The following is a 12,347-nucleotide window of genomic DNA, read 5'->3' as shown; positions in this document are numbered from 1 at the left end:
TATATATTTTAAAGGTAACAATATAATTATTTATATAGAGTTATTTTTAACTACTGCTATTGTAAGTTATTTTAAACTCCTTATTGAGTACACAAAAATATATTTAGGAAATATTTAAGTTAAATAAAGATGACGATTAAGTTTTTGTATTTATCACTATAATTTATCACTTTCAACTATTTACAAAATATTCTTTGCGTTTTTAAGTAGAACATAAATTTATATTTAAGTTGACATTGTAACGTTATACTTAAGTTAACAATTTAAGTGTTTTATACAAACTGCTCAAAAGTTGTTGCTTTAAACTGATAATTGTTTAAATATAACAACATATTAACTCTAATAAATTAAGTATATTATGTTAAAACTTAAAGACATAACTTTAAAGGTAGAAGTAAAGATATTATTTAAAATTTGAAATTTAGTTTATTTATGATTGCACTTTAAGTTTGATATTTACATAACATTATTAATCAACTTATAATCATTATTAGAAAGATACAACAATTTATCACTTTTAACTATTTACAAAATATTTGTTAGGTTGTTTAATTTAAACTAAAATTCATATTTAAGTTGACTATGTAATGCTATGTATTTAAATTAATAATTTAAGTATTTTATACAAATGTTCCAAAATTATATCTTTAAAATGATAATGGTTTGCATCTAACAATATATTAAAACTAATAAACTAAGTATAATATGTTATAAGTTAAAAAACATGACTTTATAAATAGAAGTAAAGATATTATATTAATATTGAAATTTAATTTATATCTGATTATACTTTAGGTTTGATAATTGTTTAACCTAATTAATCAAATTATAATTATTATTAGAAAGAAATTGAAAAGTAATGAGAGTTCCAAATGAATGTGGTGAAAGGAAAATTTCTTCCTTTATGTGTGTGTGTATATATATATATATATATATATATATATATATATATATATATATATATATATATATATGATCTGTTCCATGTTTCGATGGTCAATATGATAATCGGGCCAAAATCATGGAAATTTTCATTAGATCGAAGGAATATTTGGATATCAATAAGCATAGTATTGGAGATGACAAATCACCAGGATTCCATTGGTCGAGATATCCTTGGCACGATACTAGAAACATAAATGAGCAACTGATTTTGGAAAATATGAAGTGGAAATTTTTAAGCTTAACCAAGGTTAAGAGTGATAGTAAACACATTTTCCTTAATATTCAAATCAAATGTGCATGCGGTATCAATACATAAGAAGTAATATATTCAGCATAGGGCTTGGGTTATCTATACATGTACAACTACATATATACTAACATCCCCTTGAAGTTTTATCGGGAGGGAATTGTCGGACATTCAAAATGGATCTAAAATATGAAAAAAAGAGTAAGGGAGACCATCTTTGACAATTTTTGCATACTATGAGTTGGATTGAACATGGAGAATACGAGTGAGGCCTACACTAAGCAAATCGCAAACTAAGTGTAAGTTAAACTTGTTGTGCTTTGTTTGGTGGTGCTGAATAAGGTTTATTGTTCTATACATGTCGGTGATGTTATAATAATAAAATAAAGTAGTTTAATGAGTGGACATTAGAGATCCTGTAGGATGTTGTTGATCCAACACGTCTCAACAACGGTGTTGGTGACCCCTCTGTATTCAACATCCTTATTCCTTCTAGATACAAATTGTTTCCATTTAAACGACCAAGACATGATATTATCACCCCAAGAATTTGAAATAAACATATGTGGATCGTCTGGATGAGGGAAATTCCTCTGTCTTCATTAGCATACACAATGAACATGGATGATGCTAATACATGAATTTAAAGGACATGATCAATCGTGCCACATATATATTGAAGAATTCATTTGAGAGACTTTAGGTAAGGCTCTCTAGGAACATACGTACATTGGAATACATTATGAACCGTAAATGATATGTACGGTCTTGCGAATGTGAGGTACTGAAGTTCCCCAACTAATTGCGGTATAAAGAGAGATAAACTATGGGAGGGCTTGTTGATGTATCGTCTTGGTCTTCTAGTCAGTGGTGCGACATGGGTTACACTATGACATGTTGACACGCTAGAGAATTTCTATAGTGTGTTTATGTTAAGACCGATGTAAACCCGTAGATGAGCATACTGCATAAACACCAAGAAAAAAAGTAAAGAGCCCCCAAGTTTATCATGGAGAACTTACTACTCAATCAGGAAGTAATATCCGGTTGAAAAGATGTGACGGAAGTAGTGAGAATAATGCAACCAACAAATACCAGAAGATATGCAGTGGCATGTTTAGAGTGACAGTTAAACATGGTGGAGTCTGTCCTACTATGCTAAAAATCGATTCACATAGCATATTATGTAAGTCAATGGTACATGCTTAAGGTTCGATTTCAGGTCGTAAAAAGATCATTGAAGGTGACATTCATAATTAGAAAACTAGGAACCCAAAAACCTAGTAGTTGGTACATGTAAATAGTCTCGTGGAGATGGTTGGGGCGGAAGGCGTTCTTGACATAAAGTTACTGAATGGGCCATGATTGTGAAATAGAAATACCGATAAATTTCTAAATCATTTATAGTTTCACCACTAGGCTAAATCTCTCATCATTAATGGAATTAAGTTGCTGACTTTGGTCATTGGTAAAGATGTTAGGTTATGATACAAAATATAAAATTTGTTTTTCACAAAAACCGGAAACGAAAGTCTTTAAAAATAACAAGTTTATTTTTAGTTCATAAAAAAACCAAACCATCATGGATCCATTTATATAGTTTAGAATGATATTAAAACAAACATAGGATGTTTTAGAGATAACATTTGAAGCCTTTGAACCCACTTAGTATTTAGGGTATTGATGAAGATGTAAAGATCAAATAACATCATCTTCTCTACAAGTATCCACCAACAAGATTAAGGCACTTGAAATGCTAGTTCCTTCTTGTATTCTCGAGTTTCTTTAAGCCTTTAAGTGCTTAACTCAAATAAGCACTAAAGGAGACAACTCAAGAGGTCTTATAATCACCAAAATAGCTTCAAGAGAGAGAGAGAGAGAGGTGGGGAGTATAAGAGAGTTTCAGACATGAGTAGAAAATGGAGAGATTCAGAAGAAAAAAAATATAAACTCATGTAGGACAACTCTTTAAATACCCACGGAAAAAGAAAAAGCAACACCATATAATTGTTAGGTTATGAGCAAATCATCAATCCTATGGTACACATGCAAACCCTAAAGCTTTGGATCTATGTTTTGCTAATGGTACATGCAATAATCTCCTAAAGCTTGTAAAACCTAGATCTAGCATACCAAAAGCGAAATTACATCTAATAAACAAGTTAGAGTGTTACCTTTGACTGTAGCTTGATGATCTTGAGCTTATGAGAACCTAGCACCTCAAATGCGATGCCTCTAATGAATTACAAACACCAAAGCAATTGGAGAATCTTAGAGAGAGAGAGAGAGGGAGGAGGCTCAAAATTCGGCTAGGAATCCTTCTAGGGTTCAAGTGGCCAAAAATTAGATGCCCAAGGGGTCTTTATATAGGTGAGGAATCAGGGTTTCAGTCAAAGACCTAATCTGGTTGCTTAGGCTCTAAGTAGCCCATAAGAATCTTCCAAAACCTTAGCCCTTGGACGAAATCCTTATGGGCTCCCAGAAGATTTTGTCCAACCTTTTCCAAAGGTTTCCTCAGCCCATTATGCAATTATCTTATAATTATAACTTCAATCCCCTTGATTCAATTAACCTCTTTTGACCAAAAAATTAATTCTAAATTAATTCTTGACCAATATTAACTAAATAATATGATTTCTCCTTTAAGATATTATTCATATAATATATTAATAAATCATAATAACCTCTTTCTTCATTATTCATCTAGTCAAGTTGCTCTGGTGAAGGCAACCTAAAAGAACCATGCTACCATCGGGTCAAGTACATACCAAATATAGTAATGACTTACACACCTAATCCAACAGTCTCCCACTTGGATAAGTCTAATAACTATAAATGCAAGTACGACTTCAAAATCCGATTAACAATCATAGCTCTTAAAAGCCACTGTCAAACTCTAGCAGGTCCTTTAGATAGGGAATTGTATAGTCCTCTGTTCTTAAGATATTGTGTGGACAATTACATGGAACATAGTCATACTTATTGTCCAGTAGTTTGTTTATCAATCTTTGATTTATATGACATAGAACTTAATTGAACACATCAATTTAGTCTTGACCGAGCCCGACACATAAGTCAAACCAAATCATCGAGGGGCCCAAGATATCGCTTTTAACCTTGTGGGATAAAAGGAAAAGATAAACTTCGACTTATATGCTTGTACTATTTACTCATCAAATTGCACAAAACAATGTGTTTTATAACACCAAGTTACTGATGCATTTACGCATTATCGTTGCACAACCAACTCATAAACAACAACTCCTATATCTACGTTTAAATACTATATGATATTATCGCCTCACAATCACTCGTGATTAAATTCCATGAAGTGATTCATGTGAGCGCGGGTTTAATCCAATACTTAAATCTTATTCAGGAGCACTCATGAATGTTGCAACAAACATTTTCTATGTCTAAACACTTAGACAATCTACAAGCCAACGTATGATCGACTGTGGATGGTTTAAATAGTCTTATTATTTAGGAAGTCAATACATGCAAAGTGAAACAATAGTAAATAATTAACACAAGATAGTAAATTTACTCATAAATAACACTCCTTTATTTAATCATCAAATGTTAATTACAATTCATCTATTACAAGTTTCCAAAAGTTATCTAATCACTAAAACTAATATCGTCATTCGGCCCAATGCTCCTAGCGTATTGTAAGTGCTTAACCCTACCCAGTCCCTTTATAAGGGGATCTGCAAGGTTATCCTCTGACGATACCCTCTTCACTACGTGGAGTCCCTCTTCTACCCGATGTCTATTGAAATGATATTTTTTATCGATATGCCTAGATTTACCATGATCCCTCAGTTCCTTGGTTAAGGCAACCATACCTTCATTATCACAGAAAATCTCCATATGCTCCTTTATGACAGGTTCAACTCCAAGGTCTCCGATGAAGTTCTTCAACCATATTGCCTCCTTTGACGCTTCACTTACTGCTATGTACTCTAATTCTCACGTTGAATCAGCTACGGTCTCCTGCTTGGAACTTTTCCAAGTCACTGCTCCTCCATTCAGGGTAAAGACCCAGCCTAATTGAGAGTGAAAATTATCTCGTTCGGTTTAAAAACTAACGTCCTTATACCCTCGCACTCTCAAGTCATCACACCCACCGAGGATAAGGAACCATTCCTTAGTCCTTCGTAGGTACTTGAGAATATTCTTTACTGCGGTCCAATGTGCTCTATCAGGGTTCCATTGATATCTGCTAACCATGCTGAAAGTGAAGGCCACATCAGGGCATGTACAAGTCATAGCATATATAATCAAGCCAATAGCGAAAGTATAAGGTACTCGACTCATCTCTTCTATCTCAGCTTCGATACTCGGGCTTTGAGTCTTATTCAACTTGGTATTGCTTTGGATTGGTAACTCCTTTTTCTTTGAATGCTCCATGCTAAAAAGTTTTAACATTTTATCCAAGTAAGTACTTTGACTAAGTCCTATTAGTCTCTTCTTCCTATTTCTCAGTATTCTTATTCCAAGATTATAGGAAGATTCTCCAAGGTCCTTTATAGATAAGCACTTCCCAAGCCAAGACTTAACCTCCTGCAAGTTTGGGACGTTGTTTTCTATACGAAGTACAAAAAGAGAAAGCTATCTATACTAACACTAGCTTTGACATATACATAAGACTCATCCTCGCTTCTCGAAAAGCCAAACTCTTTAACTTTCTCATCGAAACAAAGATTCCATATGCAAGACGCTTGTTTCAATGCATAGATGGATTTCTCAAGCTTACACACTCTAGTAGGATACTTTGATTTGACAAAACCCTCAGGCTGACTCAATTAAACATATTTAGCTAACTTTCCATTAAGGAAAGCGGTTTTGACATCCATCTTCCATATTTCATAATCATGAAACGCAGCTATAACTAGCATAACCCTTATAGACTTAATCTTTGCTACTGGTGAAAAGGTCTCATCATAGTCAACTTCGGGAGTTTGAGTAAATCCCTTCGCAACCAATTGTGCTTTTTATGTATGTACTTTCCCATCCATGTCGGTCTTCTTCTTGAAGATCCACTTGCACCCGATCGTCTTACAACCTGGCACATTGTCAACGAAGTTCCAAACTTGATTACCACACATGGACTGAATCTCGCTGTCCATAGCCTCTTTCCACTTTGCAGACTCCGGGCCTACCATGGCTTCCTTGTAGTTGTTAGGTTAATATAAGTTTATTAGTGTACTATCACTAATAAACATATCACCTTCACTAGGTATATGAAAACCATACAACACAGGTGTAACACTAACTCTACTGGATCGTCTAAAAGGTAAGGACTTGTCAATCGGTTCAACAAGAGTTTCCTCCTCGGGTTGAGCGCCAATGTTAGAGGTTCCTTCATCTCTTGATTCTTAAAGCTTTTTAATATCAATTTGCCTCCCACTGTCCTCTTGTCATATGAGTTCTTGATCTCGGAAAAACCCTCTGCTCGAAACAAAGACAACATTGTCACTCGGTCTATAGAAGAGATATCCAAAGGACTTCTGTGGATAGTCGATGAAAATACACCACTCATTATGAGGTTCGAGCTTGTCATGAGTTGTTAGTCTTACAAAAGCCTCGCAACCCTAAACCTTGATATGTCCCAACGAGGGAGATTTCCATGTCCACATCTCATGAGGTGTTTTGGCAACCTTCTTAGCCGAGACTAGATTAAGGATATGGGCGGCAGTCTCTAAGGAATACCACCAAAATGAGATAGGTAATGAAGCTCGACTCATCATGGAACGAACCATGTCCAACAAGGTTCAATTATCCCTCTCAGCCATACCATTCAACTACGATGTCCTAAGTGGTGTCAATTGTGAAACAATTTCGCATTCCTTGAGGTAGTCATGGAACTTAATACTAAGGTACTCACCACCTCAATCGGATCTAAGCATCTTTATCTTCTTGTGCATCTGATTCTCCGCTTCTTGTTTAAACTCCTTGAACTTTTCAAAGGTTGCTTGACTTGTGCTTGATTAAGTAGATATACCCATATCTACAATAATCATCGGTAAAAGTCATATAGAAGCGGTTTGCATCCCTTGTGATGGATCTAAAGGGCCCATATACATTGGTATGTATGAGATCCAATAAAACCTCACCCCTTTCAAAAGTGCTAGTGAAAGGTGACTTTGTTATCTTTCCAAGCAAACAAGACTCGCACGTGTCACTGTCCCTAAGTTCGAATGACTCCAACACTCCATCCTTTTAGAGTTGGGTTATGCGCTTCTTGTTAACATGTCCAAGACAAGAATGCCACAAGTACGCTTTATCTAAACCATTGGAAGAATCGATATGCAACACATCATTTCCTAAGTTGTCTACAACCATCACAGTTTCATATATAACATTACAAGGCAATGCTTCAAAATAGAAAGTACCACTAAAGAAAGCATTAATAGAACCAATTTCATTATCAAATGAAAATCTAAATCCTTGTTTATACAAACCAAGAAAATAAATAATGTTTCATGTTGTTTCTGACGAATAGCAACAGTTATTCAAATCTAAACCTAACCCACTACTAAGCACTAAAGAGTAAACTCTAATCTTGGTGACAGACGGTGCTTTCCTATTCCCCATGATCAATTTTATCTTCCCATGCTCCACATCCTTACTTCTTCTTAGAGTGTGTAGATCATAACAAATGTGAAAACCACATCCTATATCGAGGACCCAAGACATAGCATGTGATTAGTTATTAGAATGAATTGTATAAAAACCTACAAAGGTGGGATTTATCTTCCCATCCTTAATATCTTACAGATACTTCGGGTAGCTTCGTTTCCAATGCCCTTTTTCGTGATAGTAGAAGCACTCTGTTTCCTTAGGATTGGAAGAGGGAGCAACAGGACCAACCTTGGTTTCACTAGAAGAGGTACCATAGTGGGACTTTCCTTTGTGACTCTTAGAAGGAGTCTTCCTCTTCTTTCCTTTTCCTTGCCTAATAGCCAAAACAGGGGCAACAACAGTAGGAGTAGACGCAACAGATTTGCCTTTTAGACTAATCTCAGCAGTCCTTAGTGGGCCTTGAAGCTTACTTAGAGTGACCTCCTCCTTGTTCATATGATAGGTCATACGAAACTGGTCGTAGCAAGGAGGCAAGGGGTGTAGAATGATATGTACCTTTGCATTTTCTGTAGGTGGGTCAGGATAGACTCTCCATCCTTCATTTTGGCAGTGATCATCGCAACAATGATCTCATACATTTCCTACCTAACTCTTTGATGGTACCTATACATCAAGTCTTGGTGAATCTCGTACAGATAGTAGTCCTCGTAGGACTTTTGGAGTTCAGCAGTCATTATTGCAAGCATGATGCATTGAACCTTCATAGCATCTCGCTCATGAGCCTCATAGGTAGCAATCTCTTCGGGAGTAACAGTGTTGGTACCAATCTCTTTCAACTCCTTGTCGAGAACATACTCTTTGTCCTCGTAACGGGTGACCATATGGATGTTATGGATCTAATTGGTAAAGTTGGTCCCGTCAAAGATCACCTTCCTACACAAGTTCATGAGTGAGAATGAGCCTGAAGGGGTTAAGCCAGAAGCCTTGTTGTTTGGAGTAGACATTTGAAAAAGAAAAGAGACAAATTTTAGAATAGATAATAGTCCCCAATTAAACACCCAAATGAAAAAAGTAGGGCTAGGACCCAACATAATTATTTACAATTAACAAAAGGGATGTCGTAATCTAATTGCAAATAATTTGAAGGTAGGTAAATGACGATTTACCAATTTTCACCATAAAAAATGAAAAAGACAATTAAGTTTTAAATGAGTTGAAATTCCTACATTCTTTTGAGATTCATTGAACTTTTCAATGGCATGTTTAAATCTTGATATGCTCTTTAAGTTTTTGACTGGGATACCGAGGATCACAAACAAGATGTGAATAACCATGCAAATGTACTTGGTATCTCGATGTCATTTACCACCTAATCATTGTGCCGGTTAACCACACATGCTCCATTGATCTATGATAAACATCGAGCTACCCTTTTCCACTTTTGCTAGTCCTAAATTAGTGTGTCGGTTAACCACAACCGCTCCACTAACTACTTGGCATGGTGCAAAATGTAATTTCATGGAATAGCATCATTTTCACATTTTTCCTAAGGTAACTAAGGCTAGGAATTTGTAAAAGAATTTAGTAATATTATAGATCATTATATGTATTAATGAGGAATTAGTTTCCCTATCCTATCGGTTCGGCTAATGACCCTCCACTAGTCAAGAATTCGGTGGGTAAGAGTGGATACCCAATGACGGTCATTTTATAGGCCGCTTTTCTTAAACACCCTTTATAGATCAGCTTTATTTTATACATAAATATAATATTTAATCTTATAATATTACAATAGTATAAGGGTTGAATTTTAAACTTGTAAAATCTAGGGTTTGGAATTTAACTATTTCAAAATTAAAACTTTTAATAAAAAACTTTAAATTCCAAAACTTAAGGGCAAGTTTTGAAACTTTTTAAGACATCTTTTAGATTAAATTTGAAAAATAATTAAATAATCATATTATTAATCTTTTTCACATAATTTGACCCAATCTATTTTGTTTGAAAGATAATTCAAATCAAAATACAAATAATTAATCTTTATCATATAAAACAAGTAATTATCTTATTTATGACAATTATATTTCAATTACATTAGGATAATCAATACCATATTGAAAAAAAAACGAATTTTATCAGTCAAAAACTTTTTTGGTAATTATCCTAATTCAATTTCAGTCAAGATCCTGGAAATCAGCCATCTGACGACCCAACTTGCCAAGTCACTGAGTGGACTCGTCAGTTAGACCTTACTCGTCGAGTTCATCAGGTGACTCGACGAGTTGATCAATCAGATGCACAATTTTTCGGTTTTTCAGCTATGAACAAATTAGTAATGCATCAAATACAATAGAAAAATAGCCTAGGCTATGATACCACTGTTGGGTTATGACCAAATCATCAATCTTATGGTGCACATGCAAACCCCAAAGCTTTGGATCTAGGTTTTTCTAATGGTACATGCAATAATCATCCAAAGCTTGTAAACCCTAGATCTAGTATACCAAAATTGAAATTACATCTAATAAACAAGTTAGAGTGTTACCTTTGATTGTAGGTTGATGATCTTGAGCTTATGAGAAGCTAGCACCTCAAATGCGATTCCTCTAATGAATCACAAACACCAAAGCAATTGAAGAATCTTAGAGAAAAATAGAGAGAGGGGGGGAGGAGGCTCAAAATTCGGCTAGAAATCCTTCTATGGTTCAAGTGGCCAAAAATTAGATGCCCAAGGGATCTTTATATAGGTGAGGAATCAGGGTTTCAGTTAAAGACCTAATCTGGTTGCTTAGGCTCTAAGCAACCCATAAGAATCTTCCAAAACATTAGCCCTTGGTCGAAATCCTTATGGGCTCCCATAAGATTTCGTCCAACCCTTTCCAAAGGGTTCCTCAACCCATTATGCAGTTATCTTATAAATACAACTTCAGTCCCATTAATTCAATTAACCTCTTTTGACCACAAAAGTAATTCTAAATTAATTCTTGACTAATGTTAACTAAATAATATGATTTCTCCTTTAATATATTATTCATAGAATATATTAACAAACCATAATAACTTATTTCTTCATTATTCATTCAGTCAAGTTGCTTTAGTGAAGGCAACCCAAAAGGACCATGCTACCATTAGGTTAAGTACATACCAAATATAGTTATGGCTTAGACACCTAATCCAACAATAATAATATAAAGTATTTACTAGCTTTTAGGAGCATGGGGTGAATGGAAGGAATGTTGACAAGCAACCTTCCCGTGATTGTCCAAACTTTCAGCCATATAGTGAAAGAAAGATACAAAACTTGTCTCCTAACTTCATCATGCTACAAAAGAATTAGTTTAAATTTTATAAACTCAAAGTTCATAAATTGTGTAAACTTTGTCTTTAGGTAAAAGACAAAAAATGATTCAACTAGTCCAAAAAGTTGTGCATGACTTATTAATTCATACCATATGAAATAATAACTAGTTATACTCTTTTATAATAATTATTTTCATAAATCAATAATTATTCCCTAATTAAAATACAAGAATTGATATTATTTGTTAATAATCACATTAATAATAAATATACAAATTGTGACAACTTGATAAAGGTGTGACCCTATAGGATCATATATTGTTAGCAATATCGCTCCATAATGATTCTTGGGCATATAGATTCAATAATCTCCCACTTGCACAAGATTTATTATAGATATACATAGACAGTAACCGACGTTTAGCAACGGGCTACTACTCCTAATAATATATGAAGGGTGCCATCTCATTAACAAGCAATTCCAAGAGCTCTAAGCTACAATTGTTACTAAAGGTGTGGTATCAATTATTCCTTTCTCTCAGACATCATATCAAACATGAGATATGGATCGCCATCAATCTCATTTATTGTTCAACTTTAAGTAAGGCCTCAGATGTCTAGCTCCCAATGAATAAGAAGGTCAAATCCCATCTCGAATACATACACCCATCAATGTAGTTCATGTCACACCCCACAATGGCCCATATGACTGCCTTTTTACGGAACAACGTTAAACCATGTCAAAGCACAAAAATTTTGACACTTCAAGTCCCAAATATGTATCTCCGATCTAAGAATACAAAGATACAACCTTGATCAAAACATCACTCTTGACTATGATCCAGAAAGTGGTTTGATGCGATTCAAGTCCAATACTTATTCTCCTAATCAAGTATCTATGAAGTTGGTAGCAGATCTTACTATTCTCATGTCCATATGAATCCACCAATCCACTCATATTAGTCTTACCTCATAGATGCTCCCACAACTATGAACGACTATGGACATTTAGAATAACCTAGTTATTCAAGGATTTAAACATGCTAATATAGAACACAACAATTATATAATGAATGATGTGTATCCAATATCTCAACTCATTACAATGTATGTTGTCTTTATTGTTCCAATATCCAAATACTAAATTTTAATCAAACACATCTACTTATATCAACAATGCCCTATAGCACTAGCTTGACTTTCATGCTTTAGCTAATGAAGTAGCTTTTCTTAGTAGATCTAACAAACTTGATTTGTATAAACTTTG

The sequence above is a fragment of the Lactuca saligna genome, chromosome 6 (assembly GCF_052625555.1).
Source record: "Lactuca saligna cultivar CGN05327 chromosome 6, ASM5262555v1, whole genome shotgun sequence".
In the NCBI taxonomy this organism is placed as follows: domain Eukaryota; kingdom Viridiplantae; phylum Streptophyta; class Magnoliopsida; order Asterales; family Asteraceae; genus Lactuca; species Lactuca saligna.
Note: the sequence above shows the minus strand (reverse complement) of the source record.